At 38.7% G+C, this 19,484-nt stretch overlaps 1 protein-coding gene across 1 annotated transcript in view; it reads right to left on the bottom strand.

Moving 5' to 3' along the window:
- The window catches only part of LOC135565125 (transcription factor SOX-6-like), a 189,963-nt gene extending 177,823 nt beyond the window's left edge, over window positions 1-12,140 (bottom strand). The window contains exons 1-2 of the mRNA XM_065011167.1: window positions 11,818-12,140; window positions 8,985-9,083 (exon numbers count right to left, since the gene is read on the bottom strand). The gene's annotated coding sequence lies outside the window, so the exon portion shown is untranslated. The remainder of the gene's footprint in view (window positions 1-8,984; window positions 9,084-11,817) is intronic.
- Between the last annotated feature and the right edge of the window lie 7,344 nt (window positions 12,141-19,484).

The following is a 19,484-nucleotide window of genomic DNA, read 5'->3' as shown; positions in this document are numbered from 1 at the left end:
TAAACTAAGTTGACTGTGCCTTTAAACAGCTTGGGAAATTCCAGAAAATTATGTCATGGCTTTAGAGGCTTCTGATAGGCTAACTGACATCATTTGAGTCAATTGGAGGTGTACCGTGGATGTATTTCAAGGCCTTCCTTCAAACTCAGTGCCTCTTTGCTTGACATCATGGGAAAATCAAAAGAAATCAGCCAAGACCTCAGAAAATAAATCGTAGACCTCCACAAGTCTGATTCGTCATTGGGAGCAATTTCCAAATGCCTGAAGGTACCACGTTCATCTGTACAAAAAACAGTACGCAAGTATGAACACCATGGGACCACACAGCCGTCATACCGCTCAGGAAGGAGGCGCGTTCTGTCTCCTAGAGATGAATGTACTTTGGTGCGAAAAGTGCAAATCATTCCCAGAACAACAGCAAAGGACCCTGTGCAAAGGACCCTCAGCAAGGAAGAAGCCACTGCTCCAAAACCGCCATAAAAAAGCCAGACTACGGTTTGGAACTGCACATGGGGACAAAGATCGTACTATTTGGAGAAATGTCCTCTAGTCTGATGAAACAAAAATAGAACTGTTTGGCCATAATGACCATCGTTATGTTTGGAGGAAAAAGGGGGAGGCTTGCAAGCCGAAGAACACCATCCCAACCGTGAAGCACGGGGGTGGCAGCATCATGTTGTGGGGGTGATTTGCTGCAGGAGGGACTGGTGCACTTCACAAAATAGATGGCATCATGACAAAGGAAAATTATGTGGATATATTGAAGCAAAATCTCAAGACATCTGTCAGGAAGTTAAAGCTTGATCATAAATGGTTCTTCCAAATGGACAATGACCCCAAGCATACTTCCAAAGTTGAGGCAAAATGGCATAAGGACATCAAAGTCAAGGTATTGGAGTGGCCATCACAAAGTCCTGACCTCAATCCCAAAGAAAATTTGTGGGCAGAACTGAAAAAGCGTGTGCGAGCAAGGAGGCCTACAAACCTGACTCCGTTACACCATCTCTGTCAGGAGGAATGGGCCAAAATTCACCCAACTTATTGTGGGAAGCTTGTGGAAGGCTACCCAAAACGTTTGACCCAAGTTAAACAATTTAAAGGCAATGCTACCAACTAATAATTGAGTGTATGTAAACTTCTGACCCACTGGGAATGTGATGAAAGAAATAAAAGCTTAAGTAAATCACTCTCTACTATTATTCGGACATTTCACATTCTTATAATAAAGTGGTGATCTAACTGACATAAGACAGGGAATTTCTACTAGGATTAAAAGTCAGGAATTGTGAAAAGCTGAGTTTAAATGTATTTGGCTAAGGTGTATGTAAACTTCCGACTTCAACTGTATGTTGCATGAATTCACAATGGAAATACAATTACATCTAAAAATTATTGAATTATTACTCTCACAATTTAAAAAATGTTCAACATATAATTTCTCCCATTCTACGCTTGGTAAGCAGTTCCCTTATTCCACCACTATGCATGGTCATGGCAGTTTTCTAAATTTACATACACTCTCAATCAAAAGTTCCTATTGATAAATCCCACACTTTGCGTGGAAATGATCCTATGCATGGTTTACGCACAGATTTGTGCCTATGCATGATTGATAAATGAGGCCCCAGGACTTTATTTTGCAATTACGTAATTCTTCAGTGACACAGTGACACTTGGAGGGGCAAGCTGTTTAATATGGACTGATACTCCAAACAGTCTTCCCCATCAAGCTGCTGTGTGGTGAAGTCAAAGCTCGGGTGTTGCATTGTAAATCAAGGTGCCAAATCATATCTGATCAATTAGTGACCTCGTGTCATTACTCTGCACAGTAAACTTTGTGATCTATCATTTGGTGACAGTTTTGCAATGTATAAAGATGTGGATGGCAGTGGAGGGCCTTAAAAACAAATAGAGCCCCAGTACTGCACAGCATCAGTGGTGCTGAGCGTCATGTCTCAACTAAACTGCTCCCAGCATGCTTTACTCCGGAGCAGAGAGCAGGGAGCAGCGCAGACACAATCGTGGAGCATATTTTACATCTCATATCTGATGGAACTGGCAGATATCAGACTAACTGTCAGCCTCCAGGAACTGGCTAATGTCTATCCTGCGAAAACAGAAAAGCACCGTGCTAACCCCAGCTTCACTGTGGAATACACACAGGCAGATGCAAGAGGACACTAAATCATAAATGATCTTTCGGAACCAAAGAGGCTGAATTTTCAAAGATGAAATACGACACGTGTGGTTCTCCATAAAGCATGGTTACCTTACTGTATATGCTCTAATGTTAAAGGGATACTTTGGGATTTGGGCAATGAGGCCCTTTATCTACTTCCCCAGAGTCAGATGAACTTGTGGACACCATTTTAATGTCTCTGTCCAGTATGAAGGAAGTTAGAGGTAGTTTGCTGAGCCACTGCTAACTAGTTTTGACTAGAAGTCTATGGGTGTCAGCTAGTATGCTATCTCTAACTTCCTTCATACTGGACACAGAGAGATAAAAATGCCAAAATCCTGAAGAATCCCTTTAAGTAGTACAGGACGCTCCAATTTCAGCTCATTACAAACCTATGCATAACATGTACATATATATGTTTTACCTTTATTTAACTAGGCAAGTCAGTTAAGAACAAATTCTTATTTTCAATGATGGCCTAGGAACAGTGGGTTAACTGCCTTGTTCGGGGGCAGAACAACAGATTTTTACCTTGTCAGCTCAGGGATTCAATCTTGTAACCTTTCGGTTACAAGTCCAATGCTCTAACCACTAGGCTACCTGCATGCAGGAGTCGACCTTCCAAGAGGAAAGGGAATTTCCTATTTTACATTTCCAAGTAAGACTATTCATGGGGCTTACATCATTCCCAGTAAGTTTATCCAGTCGGGTTTTCCTCATTACTAGTGTCACCAATCCTTCTTGTAAATGCTAATATCAATGGACAAAATGTATCCTGAATGTGATACATTGTAATTAGAACAGGGTGACGGGCATACAAAGTTTTCTTCCTGGTACCTCGCTCTCACCCAGAGAGCTGCCCATGTTGGTTTCCAGTTTGATATTTCCATAGTGTCCTTTTGTGCTAACTCCTTGGCAGCAGCCAGCCCAAGGGAAGGCCTGATCCAAACACAATGGGGGATCACAAGGAAAGGGTTGTTCTGAGGCCTTTGTGTTCGAGCAGCATAGAGGCCCACATCGCAGTAATCTCTCTTCCCTCGTTCTCTCACAAGACCCAACCTCAGATCTTCTCCAATTCAGGAAGGACAGAGACCACAATACACTGTCGAACAAACCAACAAGGAACTGTTGACCCCGGCCCCGTTTGGAGAAATATGCAACAAGGTCACTAACTAATAACAAGTCATGTAAATCATGGAACGCAAGAGTGAGATTTCATGGCCTTTCCACAATTAAGGTTATGAATAAATACTGCCAATGAATACAGTGCATATAGAATATGAAATATCACTGTCAATGTCAACAGTTGACATGACAATAACATACACTAAATCATGTCTATTCTGAGGGCTAAAATAAAACAGGCAGCCATAACGAGAGGCTAGATAAAGAAAACTAAACTCTCCACAAAAGGAGCGTGGACTGGCATTCACATTTGTACAAAATTATACGTGTATTGAGAGAAGCATGCAGGAGTCGACCGCTTGCACACTCCTAGGGAAAGATGACAACACTCGGCTGCTTCAGTGTACTGTGCTAACTGTGTGCCGAGCAAGAGCTCCCAAAACCACTGCATTTTAATTACAGGCAGCACTGTGGGCCTCTTTGATATGGAAATAGAGCCAGCCATCTTCACACATGGACTGTGCAAATCTTCATGTGACTCGTAGAAACAATGAGCTGTACTAATTCCTCCAGCTGACAGTGCTACTGATTACCGTCCCCTACAGAAACAGCCCTGTGTCAAAAACACACGGCCACCAAGGCCCCTCCAATTAATTCTACATATTAATGTGTGATATTTAGAAAGAGAGTATTCAACAGAGACTATTTACCATAGCCGGCACTGTTGCATTTTGAAGTCTAACTTAATTATGCACAACTATGCTTTGGATTAAAAGAAATTGTCCAATTATTTTGCAGTCCAAATGTGAAACATATTCAATGGGTGAGTGAATGAAACAGTTCAAATTGTACCCCTTTGGTGAGTTATGAAATGATATTGTTCATGTGAAGCGATACAATTGCTCAAAATGTACATTGGTTTAGCTTTATTTATACCTGTGTAAAATACTAATGCTAATTTTTAAATCATAATGTTCAAACCCAATTCCCTACCAAACACTTAACAGCTAATGTGATACTAGAGGTCTGGTTGATTCTATAGGGAAATCTCTCTCTATCTCTCTCTGGTACTGTACCTTGGGTCTTCAACATGTAATGTGATACTAGAGGTCTGGTTGATTCTATAGGTCTTCAAATCTCTCTCTATCTCTCTCTGGTACTGTACCTTGGTCTTCAACATGTAATGTGATACTAGAGGTCTGGTTGATTCTATAGGGAAATCTCTCTCTATCTCTCTCTGGTACTGTACCTTGGTCTTCAACATGTAATGTGATACTAGAGGTCTGGTTGATTCTATAGGGAAATCTCTCTCTATCTCTCTCTGGTACTGTACCTTGGTCTTCAACATGTAATGTGATACTAGAGGTCTGGTTGATTCTATAGGGAAATCTCTCTCCATCTCTCTCTGGTACTGTACCTTGGTCTTCAACATGTAATGTGATACTAGAGGTCTGGTTGATTCTATAGGGAAATCTCTCTCCATCTCTCTCTGGTACTGTACCTTGGTCTTCAACATGTAATGTGATACTAGAGGTCTGGTTGATTCTATAGGGAAATCTCTCTCCATCTCTCTCTGGTACTGTACCTTGGTCTTCAACATGTAATGTGATACTAGAGGTCTGGTTGATTCTATAGGGAAATCTCTCTCCATCTCTCTCTGGTACTGTACCTTGGTCTTCAACATGTAATGTGATACTAGAGGTCTGGTTGATTCTATAGGGAAATCTCTCTCCATCTCTCTCTGGTACTGTACCTTGGTCTTCAACATGTAATGTGATACTAGAGGTCTGGTTGATTCTATAGGGAAATCTCTCTCCATCTCTCTCTGGTACTGTACCTTGGTCTTCAACATGTAATGTGATACTAGAGGTCTGGTTGATTCTATAGGGAAATCTCTCTCCATCTCTCTCTGGTACTGTACCTTGGTCTTCAACATGTAATGTGATACTAGAGGTCTGGTTGATTCTATAGGGAAATCTCTCTCCATCTCTCTCTGGTACTGTACCTTGGTCTTCAACATGTAATGTGATACTAGAGGTCTGGTTGATTCTATAGGGAAATCTCTCTCCATCTCTCTCTGGTACTGTACCTTGGTCTTCAACATGTAATGTGATACTAGAGGTCTGGTTGATTCTATAGGGAAATCTCTCTCCATCTCTCTCTGGTACTGTACCTTGGTCTTCAACATGTAATGTGATACTAGAGGTCTGGTTGATTCTATAGGGAAATCTCTCTCTATCTCTCTCTGGTACTGTACCTTGGTCTTCAACATGTAATGTGATACTAGAGGTCTGGTTGATTCTATAGGGAAATCTCTCTCCATCTCTCTCTGGTACTGTACCTTGGTCTTCAACATGTAATGGTATACAGGTGCTGATGGTTTTCAATTTAAAGAAAAGCATGCACTCAACCTATTTAATTGAATGTAATTGTATGTAGTTCATGTAATCTCACAGCAGAAGTCATCTGGACCCAAGGTTACTAAGAAGAAAACAATGAAAGCAACACATTTAGCTTGGACTGCAGCTAAAATACAAGCAACTTCACTGACATGTCCCGATGTGCAGTAGATTCAGAATCCGTATTCTAATCTAAAGCAAGATTGCAATTTTGGAGTGTAGTTAAACCCCAGATAAGTATAGCCTAGCTAGTTTTTACTTAAAATTCTGAAAAAAAATCTTAAGTCTGATAATAACTAAGTATGAGGACTTACGCATCTCACCAAGACCATGTGTCTAATCATTAATCTACCGTATCCATCTTCAAGACTTGAAAATAATCTGTGTCTGTACAGTTAGATAGCTAGCCTCTGGATGCCCCATTGTCTGATACTGATGTCTCACTGGAACCATTGATTTCATCAATATTTCAAGACTCACCCATCACCCATGAGTGGTGAGAATGGTTTCTACTGAGAGGCGTACATTTTCTCTGGGAACAAAACCATTACATTCAGAGATGGAGCCTGGACCCTCTCCAGACTGTCAACATTGGAAATGAAAAGGTCCTTGAGATGTGTTGACCTCAAGCCAGAAAGGGCATAAAAATATGTGAGGATTCTTTGAAAGTCATTTTAGGCATGTTTCATTTACATTGCAAGTCTTCACTTCATTTATTAAAACTGCATTCACAGTTTGCATAATGAAAATTAAAATCATTGTGCATTAATGTGCTGTAAAGAGCATCTTTTTTAAATTGTGTCATACAAGAAGATCATAATGGTGCCAGATCTGAAGGTGCCAAAGCCCTTCAATAATGCACGTTGAGAACTTGAAGCAGAAAAATCAGAGGACTACAAAAGAAAGACTCCTGTAATGAACATGTTGCCATCGGTTTTGATCATTGTTGAAATATTCTGCTGCAAATTAGCTAACACTTATAAAGACAGATGTCACAACATGCGCTGCCACATTTATTATCCCCAGAAATCCTCTCCCTTCTGCTGCCACACGCCCTACCTTTACCAGGCCTGCTGTTGTTTACCTGCTTCTCTCATCTTGTTTATCATTAGGCCTCGGCTGCCACTCCAGTCCCCCTCAGACATGGAGAGAAGAGGAGAGGAGAGGAGAGGGGGACTAGTACCTGAACCTGCCTCAACTCAACTGCCTCCTGTGCTCTTTCCCTGCCAGCCTGCATCCAAGGAGCAACATCTCTCTCATTATTCATACTGTAACTGCGGCAACTATTACTATCGCACTGACTGATTCAAAATCTCAATTGGAAAAACAAGAAGTTAAAAAAGGAGAGACTTAAAAAAGTGAAGATTGCATCTGTCATGTATGACCTGATCCAGTAACCCCCTGACAGACAGACTATCACAAGCCAAGCACAGCAAAGTGTCTGGGGTACAACAAAAAGAAACAGACGTGCCCTGTACACACACACACACACACACACACACACACACACACACAGACACACACACACACGCAAACGCACTCGTATCAACTCGTATCATTTGTATCATTTTACCTCATTAACCCAGAATCATTTGGCCCAACTTAAATATCCAATATAGCTCAACGTATCAAATTCATAAAGTTGCTGTAAAGTACTCTACATAATGTAGGCTATTTATAAAGGCAAGTTGTAACATCAAATGTTATTGATCTTGGAAAGTTGTTATTTCTCATGCTATTAGAGCAATAGCATTTTGAGGGCAAGGAGTTCAGTTTGGCAAAAGGGAATGAGCTACGGATAAACCAAGGCCATACAATTAAACCAACAATTCAACTTACTTTACCTCATGGTTCTAGGATGCAGAACTCTGTCTTAAGCATAATCACTAATGAAACCAGCTGAAGCCTTTACTGCAAGGGCTAAAATAATCCACAGACAGAACAACAGTACACTTTCAATAAATGTTTCTTTTTCTTATTTTCTTATTTCAGTCTTCATTGTCAATTAATATTTCAAACTACTGAAGCACAGAAACATCCCATTCATATCCATTGTGTCCTATAATAGTTGCCTCTGAGGCTATTATGGAGAGGCACTGATGTAGCAGTTAACAGATCAGACTCAGTAAAAGCAACCATTGATGCAAAATGCACATACCAAAACCATACAAGAAAGACATATGTAAATGTTTTCAAATCATTATAAATTATTTTCAAATCACCAAACCCATTAGTCATCAATGTCAAATACTGTGTACATAGGCCTACATACATTCAATATTCTGTACATACGGTACATGCACACATGCACACACACACACACACGCATGCACACACACACACACACATTCTCACAGACACACACACATACATAGACTACACACATAAATACACAACACACATAGTAAATAGAGTGATGAACTAACACTATGTGATAAGAGTAGTAATGTATTCCACAGTAGGTAAGATACCCCTTTTGAGACAACAGTCCAAGGACCAGCTCACATCATGTAATTGAAAGGGAACCATTCAAGTTAATTTAATGCCCCAGTTTTAAATTGACGCAGCACTGTAATGCCTGGTCTTCAGCTTGCCTCCGTAAAGAGCACATCAACATTCAATTAAACACACATGGTAGGCTACTGACCCTACACCGGCCTTCCCAGCTTCATGAAGCTAATTGCTGTGCATGATATACAAAGCACAAAATAATTGACAAAATATATATTACAACATAGTCCTTAAACTAACAATAGCCTGGTATGGAATAAAACAGATCCTCTTCTGCATGTTGTCTTACTGAGATCTAAAACCACATCATTTCCATAGACTCAATAACTAAAATCAAGCATTGCGTTTTGAAAATATGATAACTATTGTGGTCAAGTGTGTTTTAAACTCACATTGCAGGTCTAGATTGCGCTGTCAATAATTTCAATATTTCTGTACTGTCTAATCAAAAGCAATACGTTTAACCCTCAGGAAAACAATACATCCATAAAACGTAAACGTATGTAACAGTATTAGGCTACTAAATAGGACAACACTTGTTCTAATAATACAATTTTTTGTTATTGTTTTTGCTCATCATCAGCGGTCGTTAAACGACAGAAAATGAGTTTCCAATTGCAACGTTCGTCTCGCAATATGCAACTCTATTGATCTGGGATTGAATGGGGGATCTATTAAACAAGAGAGCCACCGTGAAAGAGCGCCAAGCACAGGCTGTGAAGCATGCGGTTTCGGTATGTCAAAATGCACTTCTAAATCTCTGAACTTACTGGCACCATATGCGTCAGGGAGTCGATATCTTTATGTCCGGATCCAGTTCGGAAATGTTTTTCTCTCTCGCAAAACCACAAGTCCACGTGCAGATAGTCCTGAAAAGCAAACAGTAGGAAATATATGAAATGTTACAATAGGTGAGATTTTAAACCATAAATCTGAATCAAAATGCCAAATACGCACCAAAATGGTTAATAAAACATTTACATCAACTTTCATCATCGTATTAAAAGTGACACAAATAATCCAACATCCTGGATAATATAAGCCTAATCAATATAACCTTTGATTTCAATAACAGCTTTGTGTACAAGACAATCAATGCGCAACACACAGAGCAAGAGGTCAAATTCAAATATTATCTGTAGTCTATGCCTATGTGTAAAAACGTAAAAACGTAGGTAGGTTTAAATGATAAAAATCGATTACATCTACCATGTTATTCATATTATATTGTAATGTTCCTTTCATCCATTTTATTGCCGTGTGAAGCGACTGTGGCCTACGTTAATTTTAGAGTATTTAGAGTGCGTAAAAAATAAACAAAGATGGGCAGAAACGGAGAGAAAGGGGACCTGGAAATCGCGGAGTCATTTTTTATTTCCCTGATAAAATACGAGTTGAAACAGCCGTGCAGTGAACCATCAACAGAACTCCTTTGCTCCTCACTAATTTGTTACCGGCAGTGTTAAACTGTCCGTCAGAGGAAAAACTATCTCATATTGAGCAGCCAGACAGTGCCGAATGTCCCTGTATAGCAATCAGGACAATGTGCTGAATTGGCAGTCTAATAATAAATGTGACTTCCATTGGGCTCCGGTGCCACCTTACCTTATGAGGGAACTTGCACTCTCAACTAACAGCAACTGTTCAAAACAAAATACCATTACGAGACCAACTTCACCCGAACAGAGGAACAAGCCGGACTATTGTTCTTCACCCATGCACCCTCTCACTTTAGACATGATTGTATTATTAGACACCGGGTTATTCTGACGGACTGGACATTATTTGGAAGGCAAATAGGAGAAAAGTTAAGCTGTCTTCAATGAAGGTTTCAGATTCCGCATCTGGGTGGGCACAGCAATCCTATTGTATTTATTTCAAAGGTTAAGAAAAAAGGAACATAGGAATATTCCCCGGTAGCAATAGCTGTAGGCTATAGAGTCCATATTTGCAGTGACAGAGAAAACCTCTGTATTCCTCCTCTCATACTTTTAAAACTAGGCTATCCATTGTCAGCTTCCTCTGTTTTATATTAAATTGTTATCACTGCTTGTGCATAAGTTAGAGCTTTAGTTAGAGCTTTATCTGAGACTGCGAGTGTTTCATTTTAGGAAACACCTTGTAAATGATGGGCTATCTTCACACAACAGACAAGTTCACACGAACTGCGTTGCATTTGTCCTCCCACTACCTTCGTATATAGTCGTGTTTTGGGGAAAATATCAAGCACCTTCAAAAGCCATGTGTGATATTAAAATAGCTAAATATCTGATTATAGTCTACTATGCGGTAAAAGTTATTTAAAAAAAAATCTAAATTAAAAATGAGGGAAACTATATCCAATCTATAACACTTGGAAACAAATCAAATGTAAATATTTAGAATATTTAGCATACAATTAAATCTGTGCTTCCAATGATCTGCACTGTATCTATAGCCAGATTCACACCTGTCCATGATAGGTAAAGACAATAGTGCAAAAGAAACAAAATAATTACACCAGATGACTTACGTTAGTTCCTAAAACAGTCCGAGAGCAGCGCTTTGTATGCTTGTAGGGGAAGCCTTGTCCAGGTATATCGTCTCTAAATGGGATAGCCTTTCGAGGAGTAGTTGGTTTTAATTTATGGCTTATGCATTCTTTTAAGGTCAATTTGCCTGACCTCCAGCTAAAGTTAAGGCAGAGTGAATTCCCAACCTGGTACAACATAGGAAACAATTACGAATATACATGTTATACACTGAATTATAATTCCGGTCAAACGATGAATGTATATGTACTTAGAGTTTGGAAGAAAGACAACTAAATAAACCACATGCTCAAGTTCGAAGAAACTTGTAAATCTCGCATCCAGAAATATCAGGGCGAAAAAAAGGGTATGGAAGGGGACCTAGAGCAATGCGCACGTCATTGTCAATGAATAGTACCGCTCTGTGGACAAAAGTGAAATTGCCTTCCAGTCCCATAGGAGAAAGTTATTGAGCATCCGGATACCAACACCATAGCAAAACACATATAAACTGATGATCATTTGTAAGAGTTCAATTTCGCGAAAAGACTTTGCGGATGCGTAACCAACAATGAAATAAAAAGTGTTGCGCGTAATTCACACAGCCTACTCCTAGCCTACCTAGCTGTATGTTGCTGAAATCAGTAGCCTAACTGCTCATCCAAGTGGAATATACAGCTGTTGATATCAGTACATCGAGACGCACGATTGAATGTAACTTATAAGTTACACAAGTCTCCTGTGTCGGTAAATAAAACAGGGCATCATTGTTACAGTAGCTATCCAAACCTTTCCAGAGAACGCTTGCGCTTGTCTTTTTCACGCACTCTGCTCTCGTATTGCGTTTACCACGGCTCTCGCGATTGAGAAACAATAAATAAGAATGTTATCATATTCCCCTTACAAAAAACGCCCTACAAACAAATAATTTCACCCCATGAAACCTGAACAAAGAAGCGTGAGAGAGAGAAACAGTTTTAACACCCCTATTGACATCGAAAGAGGCGAACTGTTACGTACCAACAAAAACAGGCTAAATAACGCCGTTTAAATGAAAACACGATACTACATGTTAAAACTAAGCACGTTTTACCTTAAGATCAGCCGAGAAAAGAGAGATGCAGGTCCTGACGGTATCGTATCCCGAGTCGGTGTGTTTCGCGCTATATTATGTTAAAACATAACGATTACTATCTGTAGAGAAAAGGAAAGAGAACTAAAGTCTGCTGTGGTTCCCACTGGCTATATGAGGGGATCCCGTTCTTTCTATGAAGTTTAATTGTCAAAACTGCAAGGAGCTTTTGTTGTTATCTATCCTCTTTATCTCCCTCTCTTTCAGAGACAAGAGAAGACGACGCAGAGCTGTCAATCTTGGCAATCAATGTGAGCGGCCATGTCGCAAGTATTCAAAGCATTTCCCGTCGTGCAACATCAGAAAGTGAGTGGCCAGGGCATTGATCTGAGGAAGGCAAAGAGGCAGGACTCCCCCTCCCAGCCCAGACAAGACAAGAGATGCGAAAGAGAGAGAGAGCGAGAGAGAGAGTTTGGTGAGTGATTAGGACAGAGGGAGATTTTGCTCTTGATTTCATTAAATACAACAATTATCCGATTATTATACAGCAGCACAATTGAAAGTTTTGACAACATAATTTGCACTTCAACAAACTCAAATAAGAGTTATTGTCCTATTTATCTGTAAAGTGGACTGTATAAGGCATTATTTTTTGTCTTTTGCCTTACTCTAAATTAATGGAACAATTTTATCAACAGCACATGCCAGAAACGCTCTTCAGAGTTGAAGACAGAAAACTACTCGGTTAGGGGTTAGTTATACTGTACCTATAATATAACACTGCTGGCCTTTATAACAGATCAAAACTACTCGGTTAGGGGTTAGTTATACTCTACCTATAATATAACACTGCTGGCCAACTGAAGCTTTGATATGAAGTGACGTGTAAAGAACTCGAGTGTCAACCATACCATTTTATGACAAACGATATTTGGCATAGGCTATAACAGTCATAGATCGATTGTCTATGTTGGGTAGGAATTTAATGTAGTGGGAATACGTTGTTACACTGTAGCCTATAGCCTACATAATTTCAGCATTATATAGACGAAGTATAAGTTAATACAGGAAAGCGAAAGGCAATTAATAAAATATTTCATAAAAATTTGTCATCGTTTCAAATATAAGAAGATAATCTATCTCAAATAGGGAGCCCGCCTGTTCCTATTCGTCTGATCTGTATAAATAATATCAATATCAGCTAGGTTTATGGTGTTAGTTATAACTAAATTATTGAGAACTCAATATATCACTTTTATAAAAGAAGCAAATCATTTTACTGCAAGTCATTGATTAACTCATGGTTAATCATCCTATGATGCATACACATAACATTAGAGATCCAAGTGCTATTGTCTTTTCAATACACACAATAGTGTATAGACTTTGATGTTTTGTTTTGGTTGACATAGCCTACAAGGTTTATGCAAACAAAAAAAACGTGTTGAAACAACCAGTGGAAGGTCAACCTGTCTCAAAAAAAGTATTTAAAAAAATATATTGGTAGCCCACCAAAACACTTACTTATTACTTTACATATAATAGGCTACATTGTCAAATGTAAATGAAGTGACACTTTTTATATCAAAATAATATTTGGGCCACTAGGCCTACCAAGCAAATGTTTTCCGCCCCCTTGAACATTCAATACAAAATATTTCAAAGGCTTAAATAGAATTCCTGGTTTTTATTATGGGCTACAATTCCATTGAAATTAGAGGAATAAAATCACTTCTCAAGATGTCTATAGTAGCCTGCTATGTATCCTCAAAATCGTAAAAGACAATAAAAAAATCTATAGCATCAAAGGTCTGTATAGACCAAACTCTAGCGGACATATTTAACGACAAAACAGAACAAAAACATTTCAACAGTAGGCTATACATCTTGATATTAGATGGACAACTGTTCTGAGGAATGATAGTTCAACACCCTTTTTCCGCTGTAAAGGTAGGTAGGCTACAGTGAAGAAAAGTAACGGTCCACCGCGGGGCGATATACAGGCTACAGGTAAGAGGTAAGCACAGGTTGCAGCACACTGGGAGGCACTTGAGTTACGCGCTGCCTTCATCTACACTCAACAGAATCACTATCCCGCACCATCATCAATTCAAATGAATCCCAACAACAATATGACATGAGGAACAATGCGATAGCTTGTTGAAAATGTAAAGGAAAAAGTTTGTAATATACAGCATAGGCGGAGAAAACAAACTACGACCAAACCTTTAACACTCGCTTTCAAGAACAGCAGGACAATGGTTTCATTCATTCAATAGGTAAATAAGACAATGTTGTACTTACAATGACAGGGACAGAAGCAGTAGGAAATACTGTTTGTTAACTGAAGAGTCACAGAGGGCTAAAAAGAGGAGGGGAGGAGAAGAAGTGGGAGAGAGAGAGAGAGCGCGAGAGAGAGAATATAGCCCCTTCAGAAATCTTATCGCATCTGCTCTGGCTCTTCTCTGTCTTTCATTTTCACATTTTCACATTCCTTTTGTTCAAGAGAAAATCATACCCACACGTCACATATTTTTATTATTCATTTTCAGCATTACGTTCAACACAGCAAACCTAACGCACTGCAAACTTTTCCTCACAATAAGTGCGTTGTCTCCTTTTGTTCTGAAATATAAATGTATAATTCAAACAAGCTCATCTTCGCTAAGGGGCTAACTAATGCTCACCAAGCTCCCCCAAAAAACCTGGAGCATAATACTCAGGTATTGTTTCTTTTTATATATTATTAAGATTGGTAAGTTCTACAGAAACAAAGGAGTGTAAAGTCCTAGTAACGATGGAGAACACTTGTTTCATTATTAAGTGGTCCAAGGAGACATTGTGTGGATCTTCTATTGGATCTTAAATGAGAACGAAGAAACGCATTGCTCTTCAATGACGATGCAGTCAAGCGATTCCTCAAATTTGAAAAACAAGGATGTTGGCACATTTAGGATTTCCCTCTAAGGTACAAGATTCAAATGTGTTCTTTCAATTAGTTAGAATTTCAGTGTGGTTAATGTTAAAGACAATTAAAACATCTTATCTTATCTGTGTAATTATTCGCAAAATCATATTGTACATAGGCCTACACTAGGGAAATGGCATGTTTTGTTGAAATCAAGAGGCTTATTGTATTTTTGATTATGAAAAATTGATGTGTGCGATGCATATTGTTGAGAGCAATGTGTTTTAATAATTAATTCATTAACTTACTGACATATATTTAATGTAACATTTTATATTTTCGTGTTACATTTATTTAACATTAGAAAGGTAAGCTAGAACCATTCAAATGGCAGTTAATTAAGTGTACTTGTTAGACGTGACTCATACGCCACCTTTCGGTGACTTTGAGAATTTCCTCTTGCACTTCTCACTCATGAAACACACTGTAAATAGGATTAATTTGTAACACAGAGAGGCAAGACATGGTTTGAGGTAGACAAATGAGTTGATGCCGTTTTGAATTAAACTCCAAGCTACTGAAACAACGCAATTCAATAGACTAAATAAATAATAGTTGCAATTTGTCAGCCTAAAAAGCTTCAAGATATCTTACTGTAATATGGTGAAAAGTTACACCATGTCCTCATCTGGTCTCATTGAATGTGACTTAACATGTTTTTTTGGTTCACTGTGCTAATTAGTGTTCTAAATGTCGCCAGATATGGCTATGCAGCTAACTATAATAATAAGATGCAACTAATTTGACAATTTACAACTCTTGAATATGTCAATTAATTTATAATTGATTAACTGTTAATTACATGGATACATCATTTTTTCTGTGTGTGGTCAACTGAAGGAAGTGCAGATTATTGGCTCTTGGTCCTCCGGTGCTCATAACCAGGCAACTGCCTGCATAAAGAGAGAGATTGTGTCAGTCCAACTGGTTGGGGTAAGGCAGCAGCAAACATCACATTTGCATATCCTGAGCTACTTTGATGCATCTTGAAATGCAAGTCTAGCCTATTAATATTTGAAAAGGAGAGTGCATGAAAATCAACATTTTTGTTACATTAAATGAACACGTGTTCTTCTCCTGTTCTGCATGGTTAATTAGAGAACACTATTCTGTCAGAGGATATGAGGGGGTTGCCGTGTGATTTGTTGGGTTAGCACCAGAGCCATTCAACAACGCGTTACATACACATCAGCTTCCTGTCGGAGTTTAGCTTCATGGCAGAGTTTCGTTTTAAATCATACATGATTACAGGGGCTCCTGAAAAGGTGTGGAAGCCTCTTCCACTTGACATCATCCAGGAAACAAATGACACTGCAACAGAAGTTGAGAAAAAATGGTTTCAATTCAGATCAGTGATAGAATCATTTATTCTTAGAAATGTGCACAGACAATGGATACGATTTTCACATACTGTCAGAGTCTAAATGGCATGTCCCTTTGTAGTAAAGCAATAGATGAAAAGGAAACCCGGACCATAAGGTCTACACTGTAACCTTTTGAACAATAAACACCGCCTCACTACCTTCAAAAATATGTGAGATCAATAGAATGACAAAGCAAATGATGGTGTGGATTGCAGAGGAGCCATAAAGAACAGAACATAACAAACTGCAACATATTATGTGGCAGGAAACAAGAAGGGATCAATTAACTGCTGGTGGTCGGAAAACCAATTCATTATGACGTTTTGTGTTGGTGGCAAGACTTTAGAAACATTTTAATTATAGATAATAGCTTCATGGGAGGGACATGTGTGCAACATATTTGACTATAATGCTGAACATAGGCCCTTTTCAAGTCTTGATCCTTTGGGAGCTGTCATAAAGTTAGCCATTCCTTTATTGAGATAAAACCCTAACAGGTTGAAGTTGACAATGGTCAACATGACTGAGGACATTCATTTTAACGTGTGCCAAAGTATTCCTTGTAATTCTTGGTCAAAGTTAATTGCAAGTTTAAGGTATTTAAGTATTTGACATCCTGGTTACTGACTGAACTCAACTGTGTTAGTCTTCAGATAATTGTCAAATGATTGTCAAATAAATTATTCTACACAATACACAATAATAAAAAAAAACATTGTTACAAATTGCCAGCAGAATGTTTGTAAAAAAATATATTTTTAAAAATGTGTGTAAATAGGGGTTATTTTCTCATAATGATTTATTTAGGTAAACACTTTTCTGCATAAATTGAGTGTTCATAAGCCTTCCTTTATATACAGTGCTAACAGGCCTACTTTCCATGATTGAAATGTCTCAAGGTTGAAAAGTAAGCAATAAGGCCCGAGGAGGTGTGGTATATTGACCATATACCACAAACCCCCGAGGTGCCTTATTGCTATTATAAACTGGTTTCCAACACAAATAGAACAGTAAACAAGTATTTTTGCGTCAAATCCATGGTATATTGTCTGACACTGTATACACATGGCTGAAGTGCTGTTTCAGCACCAGCATCAGAATTCAGGAGCGAAACTACCCGGGTTTATAATGTTCGGTAAGGTTTCATAATCATGTTGTAGGCCTACATGTTGTAGGCCTAGCTCTTAAGGTAATATCATACCTTAGCTATACAGCAAAAATAAGACAAATTGATACAACATTATTTGACTTGGCACATACTAAATAGGATACTGCTAATTTATTTGACTCCATATGCCAAAAGAGAAAGGTCAGAAAGGTCAAATCAATTCCCATATTTCCAGAGCAGTATGATGACCAGTCCGTAAACTGACATTATTGATGGAGTGCTGGTGGGTGCTGTATTGCTTTCACAAACTGACACACTAAATGAATCTCCACAATCTGAACATGAACCAGGCATAAAGGCCCTCACTCCCTATCCAGGAACAGGCCTCTCTCTCTGGGCATGAGAGTACACATACAGGCATAAAGGCCCTAACTCCACCACACTTCATTATTAATGAATGCCAAGTTATGTAATTAACTCAAACAACATTTGCATACATGCAAATCCTCCTTCTCCCAATTGGACCTGTAAAGTGGGACTCTGTTCTCATTAGCTGACCCAAATCTCTTACTTGTAACTCCAAATTTCCTCAAAGTTTAGTCAGGATCTAATATTTCCTTTTAGGTTAACAGGGAACGACTAATGAATCATTTTTAAATAAGGGAATCTACATGCTTTGTCTAATTACATAATGATAAGGACGTCATATTTCTGTTTTGAACTACTCAATTACCAATTCATTACTATCTGCACAAACTCCACTAATGCATATTGCTAGCTCAGGGGTGGGGCTTGAAGAGGGTTGAAAAATGTGTGACATTCTTACCATGTCAGCAGTGTATCTTCCGTCAGTGATCAGCAGAGTGAAAATGTAGGTTGTTGCCCCTCACATAAAAAGGTTCACTAAAAGCCAAAGGCTTACAATACCTGAACAAACACACAAACACTCCATGACTGAACAATTAACTGCTGCAGATGAAATGGTGGAATGAGATCTCAACTATGGCATGATATGAACAGTTGGAAGCCCTTTACACACAAGCAATAACCAATACCCTAACCCATTTAATTATTAAAACATTGGAAAATGTTCAGTCTTCATGGTGAGGGTGTGTTCTCGTCATCATCATCTTCATAATGCTTGCTTTGTAGAGGATTATAAGGGCCTGAAGATGGCACACATCTGCACAACACATACTCTATTACAACCCAAAGTGAGAGAGTGAAGGTGGGCCTTATTAAAACGACTCATCCAATGTTCATTTGTACCAATAACCAACACTGTAAAACATTTCAGCACGGTGCAGGTTTTTTCTTTTGTGCTTGCAGACAGAGTTGTGCCTTAATTTGAAGTGAAATGTGTTGCTAAGAGGCAGACAAAGTTTGAGCTGCTGCTGGATCAAAGAGGAAGCCCAAGGGCATCTTCTTCATTCATGTACACAAAAAGCCCAATTCATTGTAGGTATTGTAAATGCAAACCGTTTAAGGAACATGAGAGCAATTCATTGTTTTCTTTAACACAGCATTTTTTGAACATTTATACTCAATCATTTATAGGGTAGAACAACTGTGTTCACATAAACCTGTTATCATATACACTATTTTACAGTGCCTTCAGAAGTATTCGTACCCCTTGACTTATTGCACATTTTGGTTTGTTACAGCATGAATTCAAAATGGATTCACATTTAAAAAATCTCGCCCATCTACACACAATACCCCATAATGATCATGTGAAAACATATTTTTATAAACGTTTGAACATTTATTGAAAATGAAATACAGATATATCTCATTTACATAAGTATTCACACCCCTGAGCCAATACTTTGTAGAAGCACTCTTTCTGGGTAAGTCTTTAAGGTCTTTCCACACATAGATTGTGCAACATTTACCCATTATTCTTTTCAAATTCTTCAAGCTCTGTCAAATTGGTGATTGATTATTGCTAGAAAAACATTTTCAGGTCTTGCTATAGATTTTCAAGTAGATTTCAGTCAAAACTGTAACTCAGCCACTCAGGAACATTCACTGTCTTCTTGGTAAGAAACTCCAGTGTAGATTTGGCCTTGTGTTTTAGGTTATTGTCCTGCTGGAAGGTGAATCCATCTCCCAGTGTCTGGTGGAAAGCAGACTGAACCAGGTATTCCACTAGGATTTTGCCTCTGCTTAGCTCCATTCTGTATCTTTGAAGTAACTGTGTGTATTGAAACACCATCCAAAATGTAATTCATAACTTCACCATCCT

Source organism: Oncorhynchus nerka, linkage group LG27 (assembly GCF_034236695.1).
Source record: "Oncorhynchus nerka isolate Pitt River linkage group LG27, Oner_Uvic_2.0, whole genome shotgun sequence".
Lineage (NCBI taxonomy): Eukaryota > Metazoa > Chordata > Actinopteri > Salmoniformes > Salmonidae > Oncorhynchus > Oncorhynchus nerka.
The sequence above is the reverse complement of the archived record's forward strand: the minus strand, read 5'-3'. Positions and strand labels throughout refer to the sequence as shown.